Source organism: Psittacula echo, assembly GCF_963264785.1.
Source record: "Psittacula echo genome assembly, chromosome: 2".
Classification (NCBI taxonomy): Eukaryota; Metazoa; Chordata; class Aves; order Psittaciformes; family Psittacidae; genus Psittacula; species Psittacula echo.
Window position 1 is genome coordinate 23,998,461 of NC_137737.1, and position 12,984 is coordinate 24,011,444.

The following is a 12,984-nucleotide window of genomic DNA, read 5'->3' on the forward strand; positions in this document are numbered from 1 at the left end:
CTTGTACCTATGAATCCTGTGCTCTTTTGTCACTCACGTTTCTGTTTAGCGAGTTTACGGCATTCCCCACTTTTGGCCATCTGGCCATACAGAAGGCCTTGAAGAAATTGTTCCAGATACGGAGATGCCTGACAGGGCTTCTCTGGCTGGTAGTGTTCAGATTGTGTTTGGTGCCTGGTGTGAAGCAGGGGTCAGGTGTAAGGAGTAATTCATCAACCACACACTGATTTCAGGCTGCATTTCCAACCATCTGCAGCTTGGATTGCTGCCAGAGCTCAAAAGTCTAGCTGGAGCCCATGTGATCATGCCAAAGTAAAGGCAAACACTTGCAAATAGAGAAATGCATTTCTAGGAATGAAGTTCGTTCACACTTAGCCTCTGTTTGGTTCAGTATGTCACAGTGTGTTTTAGATGTCTCTGAGAACTGTCCGAAAGAAATATGAATTTGTATAAATGCCATTTAAAAATATTTAAGCTGTAATTTTGACAGTAATATTAATATCTAACTCTCATATTTTGCTAGTTGCTTTAAACAGTAAGTAAGATAAAAGTTATGTTCCTCTGAAAAATGCAGAAATATACAAACTCATTCATTTTTCATTACCATTTGCCATTTACCTTTGGTTTAAAATACTTTTGTTGCTATAAGGGACACCATGATATATATTAAAATAATGTTGAATCTTTTGGTCATTTTTTTTCCCATTCATCTGTTGCACTTGAATTCAAGTATCTTGGTTAAAATTATTGGAATGTCAGTTCTTGAATTTCTACAAGTTAAAAAACAGATAAGATGTATTCCAAGTAGGATGCTGGAGTTCATTTCAGGTCTTGCTGCAAGTGGCCTGGATAGCATTCCCTTTGCATATAATTGCAAGCAGGGGGTTTTAGTTATTTTTTTTTTTTTGGTGTGGGAGAAGTGGGTTTGTCACAATCTACACTCCAGGCAGGCGCTTTGAGTTCACTTGCAAACAAGCCCATTCCGAAGTGTCCAGGAAGAGAAGCAGATTTAGAAACAAAACCAAAAAGCCAACTAGTGAGCTGTTTTTATTATTTTCTTCTTACTGAAGAAAAGTCTTTTAATGTTAGAAATTTAATGTAGAGGAAAATGGTTAATGTGTCTCCAGAACTTTCTTCCAGTGCTGCATTAAAGTTGTGTTTTGTAACAGTCTCATCAGCTACAGCTGTATGTGATTAAATAGTGTAATATCAAAAGCATGTGTGAATAAGAGCTTTTATGATATAGTTGTTTCATACCAAAGACTGCAGATGGGCAGAGAAGGGAGACTGAGAACAGTGATTTACTTGGATATTGTCACAGCCTATATTGTGAATGTTTGTGTAGTGATGTTTTGCAATTGCTTTCCCACTCATGGGCAAGATGGAGTGATGGAGGGAAATTTAGAAGTAGACATTTTTACACAGACAGCTACTCTCAGTGTGCATGGTATCTTCCTGAGAATGGTGTCTACTGATGCAGAATGGCATACTGGTATTTTAAGTAGCTGATTAACAATAATATTCTTGAATAGAAGTTATAATGAGAGGGATCTGTTCTGCTTCCTTTCAAAAAAATATCAATGAAACAGCTTCAGTTGCCTTCAGGAAGGCAGAATCAGGCCCACAAAGCACATACTGTTCTCTGTGGCGAAACCAGGGCAGCTGGACAATATGCAGGTTTTTATATTAAAGAAAAAAAATACAAAGGAAAAAAGAACTGTCTGTCAAAAAGATTCTGCAATTGTATGAGTGGATGAGGACATACTTCACCTGATGTTTAACAGCATTTTGAGTTTTCTGTGGCTACAATTTCTATTTATCATTATTCTGGTTTAAGGTTTTAGAGACTGAACAGCAAGAAGCAGATGTTCTATCTGTCTGTCTGTCTGCCACAGTTGAGAGATGATTTATACATAGTGGAAGTCTAATTGCCATAGGAGATGTCTCACATGGAGCCCTGTGCCTATAATGAAGATTAGCAATTTATGTGAGAAAGTAAGCACTGTTAATCCACTGAAAGTAAAGGGTAAGTGGAGAGCTGGGTTTGTTTGTATTTGTATAATTAGTAAGATAAAATACTATGTACCTTCTTTGGAATTTGAAGGAAGTCAGTTTTCTGTGTAGGTCTTTTCTGAGATACAATGTTTCTAAATGGACAAGTGAAGTAAGGGTTGCTTGTCCTATCTGTGGTTGCAGATTGGAGGCTCCTGTTGAATCCATACTGTCTGCTTGATTTTGTTGGTTTACAGTAAAGTCTAATATCTTCTCCCAGAAGTTTTTATTAGCTGAAAGGCTTTTCAGGCCTGACATTGTCAAATAAAAAAAAAAAAAGATTATTTGTCCTACTTTTGGATGCAAAGGCTTTTTTCCCCCCCTTCATTCTTTCTTCGTCTTCCTTTTTTGTTTCCATGCTTGCACAGGCTGGAATAAATTCCCTCTGATTATTTGTTGTAAAGTCAACTACAGTATCAAATATGGTTGTTTATTTAAAAAGTAAATATTTACATTTTTAAGTGTTTCATTTGTGGTGGTAAAATTATGCAGCTGAAATTATTTGGACAGATTTTCTATAAGGGTTCCTCTGTTAATTGTATTGACTTCATTCAGATGCAAATGAATGAAATAAACCACCTGACCTGTATCGATCATAGCAGAAGCCAGAAGACACGTAAGATTGCATGTTTACAATGTAAAGCTCTGATATTCTGTTTGTCATTGGTGTCTCCATGACACATGCTTTATGGATGGTACCATGTGGTTGATGATGATTTATGGGCTGTCATGCAATGGAAGTGATGTCACTCCTGTGTGATTCGAATTTATTCAAGAAGAAAAGTTGCTCAACAGATTCGTATCTCCCCTCCCCAGGTATAAATCAAACAACAGTTTGTTCTTAGTCTGTGAGTTTGTGTTAACATACTGAATCCTGAAGCTGCACTTAAATACTCCACTGCAGAGTGTGGCAGAGAAGAGCAGGAGAGTCCTATGGATGGACCAACATGATGTTGTTTTATTTAACTGATTGCTCATTTGGCTTTTATCCCACTTCCTTCCCCAGCCCCTTTCACAGCCCTTCCTATGCCCTGCTATATTTAGAGACCAGCCAGGCTGAGCCATTCCAAGTTAAGTTTCGATGCTGTGCCGGAGCCTGACGTTTCCTCATGCAGCCTCGCGCCGACGGGAGGCAGCAGGACTGGATCAGCCGTAGAGTCCTATTTGACTTGCATGCAAGAAACTGGTTATTTGAAACAACATGAGGTGTAATCGAGTTGCCTTCCTAGGTGAGAAGCTGGCAGCCTTTGGCCCAGGGTTATGGGAGGCAGACTGAAGATGCAGTAGGTAGGGCAAAGGGCTGTTTTGGATGCAGAGTGCCAGAGCTGGCAAAACTTTGAGGTGGTGTGTTGGTGACCTGTGAGATAAAAGGAGATTAGGGGACTTCAGGTGGAGGTGTTTTGCTAGAGGAGGAGATAAGGAAGCCTGGTGTACTGCTACCTCACAAAAGGTTTTTAAAGCTAGGTATCCATAGTTACGGCAGGAGAGTTAAAATCTAGATTTCAGGGACTCACCTGGTGTAATGTCCTCCTTCCCTTTAAAGAGGACAGTATTTGGCAGTTCTTAAAGCTGGAATGATGTGCCTGTGTGAATTCCCTGGTGCTCAGAGAACTGCCTGTTTAAAGTTTGCTCTATTTTCCCCTCTTGCTCTAATTTTTCCAGCTGTGGGGAAAAAAAAAATAAAAGGGGCATTGCAATTCTTAGCCGTATAAGGGGGACTTGTTAGTTTCTTTATATGGTTGGGAATTGTTTCTCCTTTTGGTCTTCAAAGGCTGTTGCTGCTGAGTTTGCTTTAAAGGGAGGGAACTGCTTCTTGCTCAGACAAAGGCTGCAATCCTTATTTCTTCTTTCTCACATTTCTCTGACCTTTTGTTGGGGGACAGGCATATGAAGAAGTTTTGCTTGTTGGTATCATGCAAGTTGATGGATGCTCTTAGGAAAAGAGAAGCATAATGGGAAATGCAGTCTTCATTTCTGTTCTCTCATTTTAGAGTGATGAATTTGGTTTAGTGCCAGTTAGTAAGTACATGACCTTTTCCCTACATCTTTTGATTCATGACAGGGGGTGTCAGAGCTGTGTTAGTGATCTCTCATTTCAGCTTTTAGCAAACTATGAAATATTAAAAATGAATTAGGTCACTTGAAGCTTGGCTAATGTGTCTGTGGTGCAGGATGGTGATTTCATATTAATGAAGCATAACACACAGCTTAAAAAAAAATAAAAATCCAGATTATTGTGAACACACAAACAGCAGGGATGCATTGCTTATAAGAATATTTTATCTTGAAAATGTTATCTTTTTAAGACAAACTGAGCAAGATATTTTGCAAAGATGGTGTTATCGGCAGCATTCAGTCAGTGTTCATTCCAGAAAATTGTATCTGCTTTTCAGCCTAATTAAAGCTAAGTTTTTTAGTGTATTTACTTTAAGATCAGAACTGCTGACAAGACTTCCTTTAGTATCAGCTGAGATGTGTCTACACAGCTGCTGATGTTCAGCTTAGCTGATACACACAAACTTACAATCTACTGTATGTAACTGAATAGTATAATATATACTTGTTTTGTGTGCAAATGACACTTCTGAATTGACAGTGGAAGGGAGACTGGTGATGAAGAGAGTTGTGAACAGTACAATGAGTAAAGTAAAGAATGAGACCAATAGCTCTTATATAAGTCCCTGCCTGGTTTTGCATTCAAGAAAACTACCACTCTATACCTGAAAGACATCAGAAAAAAGTCGGAGGCACTGCAGTCCTTCAGATGTTTGACAAAGCGTGCGATAGGACTTGGTAAGCCGAATACTTTACCTAGGCTGTATTAAGACAACATTTACTGTGTCAAGTTAGAGCTGCACTAAGTACTGTTAAACAGTTCTTCGTGAAAACAAGCCCAAAGCAGGCATATTGCTGTGGCCTTTAGCAAAGCAGCTGGGAGCTTTCTGCCTGGGAGAGCATTGCACTTGCTGGATTTCATGTTTGTGTTCTTTGTATCTCTTTGGAGCTTTTGCATCCTAAAGAAACACAGGGGCTGATCCAAATATTTCCAGTAAAAGTGTCCTTTTCAGTGGCACTTTTACTATGGGTGCCAGCTGGTGGTGCAAGATGGGATAATAATAAATCTGGCTGATGTATGGTGGCTCCAGGATGGCAGTAATGGTACATGCTGATCCCACCTGTCTGTTGTTGCCTCACAGATACAGATGTGCAATGCACTGAGTCATCTTGTATTTTGAGATTATGGGTATAGTTCCTGTCTCTAGAAACAGCCATGAGAAAGCTCTAGACTGCTGTCCTAACAGGACATACTTGTTATCTGTGTGACTTAGAAGCCTTGCTGGCCACTCAGTTTCTGCTTTATATCTCTGCTGGTTTACAAAATCACTGTAATTATATGCAGTTGTCCTTGCACAACATGCAATTTCCTGTAGTTTGAAAAGCTTTCAGCATAAGATTGTCTAAACTTAATAGCATAAACATTAATATATGATGTTAGATGTGTTATTGGTGTTTTTTAGCATGCATAAGTCTGGCAATAATTGTGCTGGACAGAAGAAGTAAGTTTTGTTTCCTTCAATTTCTGCCATGCATTTACTTAAATGGATCCCTGGTGATGGTAATACTTAACATGTAGCAGTAATCTCAATTTTCAGCAGGCTGTATAAACAAAAACTAATCTTCTGAGAGGTGTCTTAAACACCTTATTTGCTCCTGTAATGGCTGCATGGAAATAATGGCCTCAGCCTTCAGAAGCCTATACTAGGTTACTGAGAGTGTAGCATCCACACGTTCTCTTTTCGGACAGAACCTGGAGGTGGAGAATGTCGTTGCTGCTTTATTAGCAAATGCAGTGTGTGAGTGGTACAAGAGTGAAGGCAAAGCTGGGAAAATAAAGGGAAAACATTTGCAGAAGGTGGCATGTTAATCTGTGGTTATCCAGAAATGCTGACTACCCACAACTCCAACAGATGGAGGTCTTGAAAACGTTTGAAGCCATACCCAATACAGCTCCTAGATTTACATCCAGAATTACAGAGCACTTTGAGAACACTTGCCTGAACCAGCCTAGCTGGTTCAACACTACACCTGGAAGGCCTTGAGTCTTGTAGTTGGGGAAGCGGAGAAATGGAGCAGCGTAAAAGGATGCGCTTCCTGGAGGAGAGGAATTCACTGTTGTTTCAGTGATGGTGAAGTTGATTGCAGTCCTAAGATGCCTGGATGAAAAGGGTGTTTGTGATGTGTGACCACTTGCATGAGGGGCAAATCAGGGCCCAGTTTTCTCTGTTGTGGAGATTCCAATAGTGCTTCTTTTCCAGAAGACATTAAAAACTTAGTGGACACCTGGGAAAGGATGCAAAGGACTACTTTGTCCTTCCAAGTAACGGGGGGGGGGAAAATCTTCTTTCAAACAGTGCCTGTGCACAGCCCTCAGCCTCACTGGCCCTTGTGGAGCCTCCTGTCAGGCACTGATGAGAAGAGTGCTTTGAAATGATCATCATGATTTGATCAACATTGTGCAAGAACTGGTGTGTGTTTGAGCCCTTCAGAATAATTTTTACAATCCACAGCACCGTGTTTATCAACAAGGGAATAGCAAAGAAGGTATTTAAGGGTAGGTGCTAGCTAAATAGCAGTTGATAGATACAGATTCATTGGAGCCAACTGGCTTTGGTTTTCTAATGCGTGACGCTGTGTGTCTTGCCAGGACTTGTTTTAGATATTTCTGTTGTCATTACTTTTTTTACTCCTCTCATCTTGGCTTGTAACATTATCATATGTGCTTCCCTTGCTGTTGTGTTGGAAGTAGCGGCGTTTTTAAAAATCATGGCTTGTTTGTCTCAAAGGTACATTGTGAATGGGAGAGAAATGGATGATCTTCCTGATGTTGATAATATGTTGTTCCTAGGCTTTTGTTTTAAATATGTGAAATGCGCTATGAACAAAGGTGTTTTAAATTATTATTTACAATAATAAACAAATTATTGTCATTTTGAAAGCTGAACAAGAAACTATGCCAATGGCCACAAAGATGTAGATTGTGATTTTTACAATGTGTATTGAGGAATGAAGTGTGGTTGCCCTGCTCCCAACAACAGCCAATGAAGTAGGCGGTTATGTATCTCTGTCTTTTAGCACGAGAGTAAAATATTAGCTGTTTATTATTTCTTAACCTTCACTGGGCAACTTCCTTTCTGTGCTAGTCAGCTGTTCTGGAGTAGAGATACATGAATTTTATTTCCTTCCTCTTTAATTCTCATTTCCACATTCTCATTTACTTTCAGTAGAGATAGGTAAGTTAATGCTTTCTTTTTAACCAGTCTGAGTGACAGAGAGGTGATCCAGTGCTTAGGTGACAAGGACAGATCTTGAAAAGGCTGAGGCATTGAGGTGTGGGCTCTGTTAGCATGAAATGAATGGAAGGAAAGCCAGAAGCCTTATTTTTATACTATGCTTTGTCCATCTTCTGTGATTTAGTAAATCTACCCCTTTACCATTTTCTCTCAGTTCTGGATTTCCCCCCACTTTGCTTTGTTTTTTCTCATCCTTTTAAGAGCTCTTCTGATTGTCATTTTTCTTTCACTTAGTTCTTAGGTGTAAGTCATGGTGCTTGTCCTGCCATTTGACCATCAAAACTTTTCATATAGATATTGCAGTTGTATTTCCTAAGCCAGTCATACTCTTCCTCCTTATTCTCTTTTGTGGCATTTTACTGCTTGCAGACCGCCTCTGATTGTGCAGTTCTGTTGTGCTGAGCTGCATACGAAACCAGGGTAAGAGACAGTCCTTGCCTGCAAGAGTTTATGAGCAATGTAAATAAGGCAGACCCACAAAGGTGGGTAGGAACAGAAGTGGAGAGAAGTGCCTGGTGCGAGGTTGCATTACAGGACGGTGTCAGGACCTGGATGGTGGATGGTAACTAGTGTCTGTTGTTTACCCATATACTGTGTGCTATTCCATCACCTTGAGAATGAGTCACTCTGCCTTCCCAGTTCATGCATTGCTAATTTCTTCATTTTCTTTCCTAGTATTTAGGGTTGCAGTTGCACACATTCAGTTTACAACTACATTTATGCTTCCCTGGGCTTTGATTTCTTCATATTTGCTGTTTGGTGGCCAGTCTCCCATGTGTTGTTGTCAGAAGATATTGGGTTTTGGCAGCAAAGAGAAGGAAGCTGCGATGTGGCTCTCTGGAGGTGCCAGTGTCAGTGTGCTGCCACTTCAAAAATAAAATCTTAGCTAATGTTCCTGGCTGGCTTCATGGGGAACGAAATAGAACTGGACAAAAGAGCAAAGCAGCTGAGGTTAGTGTGAGACAGCAAGTCTATTCCCAGCAGATGAGAGCTCTGGAAATATCATCGTGTGTGATGGCTGGGGGCTTGTGCTCAGTGAGGATTAGAGTTGGTATTTTTTCATGCTTGCTTCCCATTTTGCTGGAGCTGTAACATTGCAGGAGAGCTGTGTTTCTGACAACTGTTGGTGCTTTTAGAAAGTAAATACTTTGGGGGAAAGGGATGCATATGTATTGCAAGTTGGCTGCTGATAAATGTTAGGCTGAAATTTCAAAGGGACAGTGCTTGGTACAGTAGCTTGAGGCCTCAGAGTCAGAAGTGCTGGTCACCTGCAGCTCCTGTTAACGTCAACTAGAACTGTATGTACTTTGCACTTTTGAAGACCAGGAGTTCCTTAGGGTTTAAATGTTACGTCTTTTTTATTTTTCTTTTAATAGCAGTTACAAGCTGACAGGGAAATCTTCTTTCACTTCTACTGTATTTTTTGTAGGGGGTGGGAAAAAGAGGGTTGAGAGACCAAGGAAAGAACTCTTACAGCAGTGTTAGAATGTATTTCCAAAAGCAAACACCTCTGCATCTCTTAACCTGTAACACTGCATATTGTTAGCAACGTAATGTTAATGATTTAAATAACTTTGGAACTTATATTAGATAATGTGGATGGACATGATTTCTTCCCTTATATCTTTTTAATTTTTATAAGTCTTGTAGTGTTTTGGGATTCAAGGGCTGTCAGGAGATGGTTATTTACTTAGACGAGGGAAAATGTGGCAGAAGCTTCTCTAGCAGTTATGTGGAGTTTAGTTTTATGAAATGTGCAATTTGAAAAATACTCCCTGTTTTGGTCTGTTACGAGCTCTCATAGTTATATTAAGTGGCAGGAATTTATTATTCCATAAAAAGTACTTTAGTTCAAAAGGATCTAAATTTTCAATAGGTGTGTTCGGATGTGTGCCAGTTTTAATCTCCCACTAGACTGCAGGGAAAAGCTTGAGTGTCTAACCCAGATACACCTAAAGGGCTCAAAAGTCACACACGCAAAGCAGCATAAAGTCTTCTAGAAAGCCTGGGATGTAACTGCCAGCCTCACCAGGGCTCCCTAGGCTTAGGTGCAGGTTGCAGTCTTGAGTATATCTGGAGTTTATAGATTGAGGTTTTGGGGTTAACACTCAACTGATGATCATTGACTTTTTTAATTAGACATGTATTTTGAAATTCTGGGTTTGTGTTTCATATTACTGCCAAGTGCTGCTGTGTCTGTTGCTTACTCAGCATTAGCAGTGGGAATATCCAAAGCAGACATCTAGGGGGGAAGAAACCTGTTCCGGATGTTTAGTTGTTTGTTTTTCTTTGGTTGTTGTTTATTTTTTCTTCAGTTGTTTAATTTTCTCTAGTTGTTGTTTGCTTTTCTGTAGATGTTTAGTTGTCCAGTTTTCTTCCCCTTGTTGGTAGAAGTGATTTCTTGGGTCAGATGGCTGCCTGTGTTGGGATACTGATGACCTGTGAGGTGCTCTCCCTTTGGACACTATCCTGCAGTCTGGGTGTGCTCGCAGCTGAATGTCACCTTGTGAGCAACTCTGCTGAAACTGCAGCACTGCATATTTGATGAGGTGGCAAGAGGACTGGCAGAATTTAGCCTTTAGAAAAGAAATTTCATTTTGTGAGTGTATCACAAACAATAGAGAGTTAAAAGATGAAAAACTGTCACTACATAGAAAAATAATACTGTTTCAATTTAAACCTTGGTTTAGTAAGTTTTCCTGGAAAGAAACTTGTTCCTGAGGGCATTTTATCAATTTGTCTCTCTCTAGGGTTTTATACTGCTGCCCATCACTGCGGTATCTGAATGCTTTCTATGTAGAGATTGATAACAACTTTGAAGTCCCCAGTGACTCAGCAGTCTTTGGCACATCTTTCTTTAGGGGGTGAAAAAAAAGTTGGGTGGAATTTTTCAAATAAAATATTAGTCCTATTTAATTTTACTTTATAACAATAAAGAAGGGTTTTTAAATTATTCCTGTGGGAGAATTTATCAAGTGTTTTTAATTTTTCTCCTTTTTATGATTTTACTGAGGTTTTTTGGGTACAAGAGCACAAGTATTAAAGTTGAAATACATTACTGACTTTTCAAAATGTGGTTTCCTAAATGTGACATCAAGCAGATAAGAGACAAGTTATCAAATATCCAATGTTAGAGGTTTTCTTTTTTGTTCAATGTTATCTAGATTGTTTAAAAAACATTCAAATAATATTTACATTTTTACAGGTGATGTGTACCAGCTCTGTATCAACTGATGAAAATCATTAGATGCAGTCTTTTATCTTTTAAAAATGATTCAAGTAAAAGTAGATAGGAATAAATTCTTAAAAGTAGGAAGATTACAGTGAAAGCATTTGCTAACTGGTTTGGATATTCAGTTCTGAATGATTTCAGTATTAGACTTGTGTGGCTAATCTATCTATCCAGCCATGTAGTCTGTTTAAACAAGGTACTTAGCTCTTCCCAAACAATTTCAAAGAGAAATAAAAACATCATCATTGTATTTTTTTTTTTTCTATCCAGTCTGTTGGAGAAATACCTTGATTAGTTTATACTGAGTTTATATGTGTGTGTGTCTTTCTTGGATGTGAACAGTAAGAAGGTTTTGAAGAAACTGAAACTGTAGCAATGAGTCTTGTGGTTAATTCAGGAGATAACTGCTCCTGTCATCATTTCTTTGTTGTTGTGGGGTTTTTTTAATCTCATGTAATTGTGAGCTCCAGATATTAGAGCAAGCTCTTAGATCTGTCCTGCTGCCAGCATTTATGAGTGCCTCTAATAGTGTCCTAGTGAAGATAGATGTCTGTGGTAACTTTTGACTGGGAAATGGTGCTAGTGGTAGCTAGAGAGAGTTGAAGGTAAACCACTCAGTATCAAGGCATGGATCTGAGCTGGGTTGTGCATTTAGTAGGCAGTTTTTGGAGGAGCAATTCTGGTAGAGTTCAGGAGAAGTAGGGAGTGCAGGGAGGATAATCTCGCAGTGAGAAGTTTCTTTTATTTCCTTGATGGACTGATAGTATTTTCTTAAAAGGTACATAATATCAGAAGAGACCCCAAGAAGTCATCCAGACCATCTTCCCTTCTTCAGAGGTGAAATCAAGTGGATTTACAGTATCTCTACCAGATGTTTCTCAGTGGCTCATATTACAATGAGACACAAGATGGTGAGAGGTGTGGCTGAGGAAGCTGCTGAAGCCCTCATCCTCTGGTTAAAGAGGTCCTGCTACCTACCCAGGTACCTTATCCAGTGTGCAAATAATTTTATAGGGGTGGAAGGAAGAGAAGATGAATTTGTCTAGTTCTTTCACTTTTTCCTTCAAGAAGGGCCTTTTGTCCCTCCCCTGTGAAGACACTATTTTCTCAATAGAATATATATGTAGGTGAAGGAGCATGGTCAACTTGAGAGTGACAGCTTCATTTGAAATGTATTTATTATTTTTTACAATACCACGTGTATTATCACATGCATAAGTCACAGTTTTTACCAGTAGGTTCAAGAAGTCAGCCTGTATATTCTTGTTTCAAAAGCTAAATGTGTAGCCTTATGTTATTTTTCACTGTGAAGCGCCCTTTAGCTTTGGTGGGAGCTGTGGAGTGTGTAATAGTTTTGGAAATCAGGCCATTGAAGTATACTTCGGTTATAAATAACTTTACCTAATTAGGTTATAAACCAATAAAGAGTCACAAACGACATGCATCTTTCTTGCCTTTCACCAGTAAAGAGACCGGGTCAACTTGGATGAATTTCTCTCAGGCGTGGATGGTGTACCCGCATCTCCATAGGTTCTTTGAGCAAGTTGCTTTTTTGAGGACTGTGAGTCAGCAGGGTTTTGAAGTGGATGACTCATAGACAAACTAGGTGAATGATGGTTACCAAGTGGGTGGGGGAAGAAGGGACTTTATTCTGGGAAGGTGTAAATGCAGACAGAGGCCAAGTCTGGAGGTGAAGGAGGCCGCGGGATGAAAGGCATTAACTGATGGGAAGCACTGAAATGGTGTTTGACAGTCTACTTTTTGTGTTTCGATGCAATGATGATCCTCGTGGCTCAGTTTGCTTCTGTGAGAAGGCTGTGCAGATATCCCAATTGAACAGCAGCTAATCCTGACAGATAGTAAAGAAGCATTAACTCTGAGAGCCAGCTAGTTGCTATCCAGGGGTTAGCTTTCTGTCCAAAAGAGAAATTGGGCTGGTCTATGCTTCAGCCCTTTCATTCACGCAGAGTGTAAACTTTTAACATCTCTCTGGCTGGGACAGGCAGCATCAAGGACTCCTGTGGAGAATGGGTTAGCATGCCAGCCTCTGAAACTGGAAGCAACAGTGGTGTACTGTATTGACTGATGAATCTTCTTGCAGGGCTTAGAAACAAGAATGCGAAACACATGAAAACATCCCATTCTGGATAATCCCATTTACTGATTGGTAGAAGACTAGAACACCACTCCAGAGAATCCCTTTGTGTGTTTCTCATGCATTCCTGCAACTCTTCAAGTTGTAATGGAATTTGAAAGGAGATTTCCCTTGAGGTGTGAGAATCTTTTATTACACAGTATTTTGTAGTTCAACAGGAAACCAGAAATTATGACCATATATCGTTGCTACCA

General features: G+C 39.6%; 1 protein-coding gene across 3 annotated transcripts in view; it reads left to right on the forward strand.

Moving 5' to 3' along the window:
- Positions 1–12,984, forward strand: part of RBMS3 (RNA binding motif single stranded interacting protein 3) — a gene marked incomplete at both ends in the record, with an annotated part of 444,014 nt that overhangs the window by 4,652 nt on the left and 426,378 nt on the right. The gene's annotated exons all lie outside the window — the stretch shown is intronic.